Consider the following 3,913-nt stretch of genomic DNA (forward strand, 5'->3'; position numbering starts at 1 on the left):
TTTCCCTCAATGTCTCCGAACCTTTACAATATGATCTCCAAAACTTGGCACAATCTTTCACTTAGACACATCAACTGGAGGATTTTCATTTTAAATACCTAATGTATGGGTCCCTATGTGTCACTTAAATAGTTTTTGCACAAACATCTGTAGATCATAGACGCGTGCAACACAACCAGTTATACGTGGATTAAATTACCAATTATATTTTGTCAACTATTAAACCTATTTAAACGTAATTTTTATTCAAATTATGAGACAAATTAAATCGATAAAAGAAAAAGGAAAATCGGTTCATTTTTCCACTTTCTTCTTTCAACTTCCTTTGTATGTTTCTCCTTCTTCTATGACGAAAACCCTAGGTAAATGTCTCTTCCTTCACATGCACTGCGTTGTTTTTCCTTTGAATCGTTGTTAGCAATAACCGTTATAGTATTTTATGTCACCATTTGCAGGTTTAAGGTTGTATTGACAAGGTATCGGGGTGTGCGACGTGAAGTTGACGAGGTATTGGGCTTTCACCATTTTGTTTTCTATCTCTATTGTTTGCCTTTGTTTTCTTGTAGAAGGTGTATTTTGTTGTTGATTCTGCTTTATTTTCATTTTTAATCTAGGTTTTGGTATAACTAGTGCTGATAAAGTAAGGGGATTTTGGGGTATTTCCTTTTGTTGTGGGTGGGTCTCCTTGTTGGGATATGGACAACTATATTTTAACATGTTTTCGTCAAGTGGTGGGTGTTGTTTCAAACCCTAAACCTACTTACAAACGAGAAATAGATGTATATGGTGCCTCCATTAAAGATCATTTTAGTCTTGTCGAGTTTCTTTCCTACACTAAAGACCTTGGGTATAAAAATGTTAAGGCATTTTACTGTGAAGATGGTGATGAATTAGTTCAAGTTACTGCTGATACTCAACTGTTAGAATTTATGAAAGACTTGGTAGATGGTAATGAGTTCCATATGTATGTGGTCCATGAAGTCGATTAATTAGAAGAAGAATTACCTGCTCCATCTTCTCTTTTACCATGGTCTGGCCCTGTTGATGAATCTGGGGTATTAATGATGAGGGGACTATGGATAATGATTCAAATTTTGAATGGAGGTGATACCAATCATAATGAAGCTGAATCAAATCTGCTTAGTAGTGACTAAGATGTAGATGATATTCCGGATGAAGATGATTCAGATGTTGATAAAGAACTGAGATTTCATAGGGCTGAAAGGAGAAACAAAAGAAATCGTAATCTTAGGAAGAAAAAAGATAGGAAGAAAAAAACAGTAACTGAAGAAGTACCAATAGGTGAGGCATGTGTAGACAGACGCTTTGAAGTTATTGGAATAAATAAGAAGGATAGATATGTTGGCAGATTGGGAGGGGATGAGAAGTACATTGATAGCTCAGATATGATAGTGATGATAGCACTGATATCCTAAATGCAGAAGTTGTTGGAGGTGTTGATCTACCAGGCAGAAGAAAGTGCAAAAAGGTCAGGTATGATAATGAATGTCGTGTTTATATTTTTGAATTTTAAATGATTTTTGAGAATGCTAAGGATTTTAGAAATTCTCTAGCTAAATCTGCTGTTGAAAATAATTATCAAATCAAGTTAAGGCCTAATGAAGCTCATAGAGTGAGAGCCAAATGTAAATTCCAAGAAAAATGCAAATGGTTGTGCTATGGTGCCATTGATAGGGATTCTGGTAACTTTATGATTAAGAATTAACATCCTATACACAAATGTTTACCATCAAACATAAGAACAAAATGTGTACAACTAAGTTCCTAGAAAGTAGATTCAAGGATGAAATAACTGAATAAACATCTTTCAGAATTTGGGAAATACAAGAATTATGCAGGGATGAGTTAGGACAGCATGTGGGTAGAACAATTTGTTACAAGGCAAAGATGGTGATTCTTAGAGAAAACATAGGTAACTGGAATATGAAATTTGCAAGGTCATGTGATTATGCTGAATTCATAAAACAAACCAATCCTGGTATTTCTGTTTGGGTATGAATGGATAGAGAAACTGTACCAAGAAAGAATTTGTTTGTGTTCTTCTATGTATGCTTGAATGCATTGAAGAAGTTGTGGAAGGAAGGATGTAGAAGAATAATAAGATTTCATGGCTGTTTCTTAAAAGGTGCTTGTAAGGGTGATCTTCTTGTAGCAGTGTAATGACCCTTTTGATCGTTTTAAGTACTAGAGCATTTTATTGCATGAAAGACTCTTTCAATAGATTTAAAATTAGAATTTTTTACTAGTCGTAACTACAATTATAAAATTAATGGGATAGTTTTAATAATTTGTTTAATTGGTGGTTAAAAGAAAATAACATTAGAATTGGTAGTGGGTGACTTTTGCCATTTTTTTTAATTAGTCTTGTAATAATTAGGGTTTACTCTAATGGAGAAAATCGATTCAGGTAGCCTAAATTTACACTTTCAATTTGATTTACATGTAATTATATGTTGGTGGATATACAATCTAAGCTTGGTGAATAGATAATTAGAAAATTAGTGGTGGATTGAATAAGACATTTGAATTGGAAAATATGTTTTTTTGTACGACATGGCTTATTACTTGGATATGTTAAATTATTATTTGTTAGTTGGATTGATTATGGTAAAATAATTAAGGGCTAATGATTAGAGAGATGGATAAATTAAGGGAAATTGGAATAAGGTTTCTTCCGTCTCTCTTCTTCGAGGATCATATGATGCTGATGACAAAATGGACTTGAGGGAATATAATATTGTTGTGGGAGAATACGTTAGTGGGAGAATATGTCTTAATAGTGATATGTAGGGATTATGTGACAAGTTTTTTTTTATTGTTTGTGGGATTAGCTAAGTACAAGCAGCAAGGTATAACCTATTTTCTTTATTGTTATTAATTATAATTTTGTATAATAAGTAACCTTTATTATTAAATAAGAATTTGAAAATAAGAATGAGAAAATAGTGTTTTTGGTTTTAGAGCTTTGGGAATAATTTATGGCTAGTAGTAGTATCAATTAATGTCCCTCTTAAAAATAAATTAGTGTAAGATGGATTTAAAGTACAATAATCATGTCAGGAACATGGTGATGTAGGAAAGTTATAGCTTGTAATTGTAGGAAATTGTTAACATATGTTGATTTGAGATGTATAGAGGTTACACGGGTTTCTCGATTATCTAGTATACGTTTGATTGATTTTGTTATTAAAGAAATGGATTAAAAACTTGTAGGCAGTCACGTGCATTGAGTCTTGGCATTAATGTATGACCTCATAGTTGATAATTAATGATTGGAAATGAAACTAAGTTATTACAATTACATATTTATGTTATATAGATTGAATAGAGTGGCAAGAAAGTAAAGATCATGGAGACTGTATGAAATTTTAACATCTTGATAGGATTTAAGTTAGGTATATTGAGATAGGTAATTAAATATTAGGTGTATCGAATTATTGGAATTACATTTAAGTTATGTTAAATGGAGGAATAAGATTGTCACGACTCAAATCGAGCCGCGACTGGCACCCACATTTACCCTCCCATGTGAGCGAACCAACCAATCTAAACCTTAACATTTCAATATAATATCAACAGAAAATAATGCGGAAGACTTAAACTCATAAGTAAAAACCAATTCAATAACTTCTAAAATTCAACATCTATTATTTCCCAAAATCTGGAAGTCATCACCACAAGAACATCTATGATCAAATGACTAAACTAGCCGGAACTTCAAGGCATCAAGACATGAGGAAGAAGATCCAGTCCAAGCTAGAAGCATTAGCTCACCCTGAAGATCCGATGTGACGAAGACTGGCTAGAATTGCGGTTGAGTCAAAGACGACGGCACGTTTGCTGCACTCCACAAATAACAAGAAGAAAACACAAAAGTAGGGGTCAGTACAAA

The sequence above is a fragment of the Solanum lycopersicum genome, chromosome 11 (genome assembly GCF_036512215.1).
Source record: "Solanum lycopersicum chromosome 11, SLM_r2.1".
Lineage (NCBI taxonomy): Eukaryota > Viridiplantae > Streptophyta > Magnoliopsida > Solanales > Solanaceae > Solanum > Solanum lycopersicum.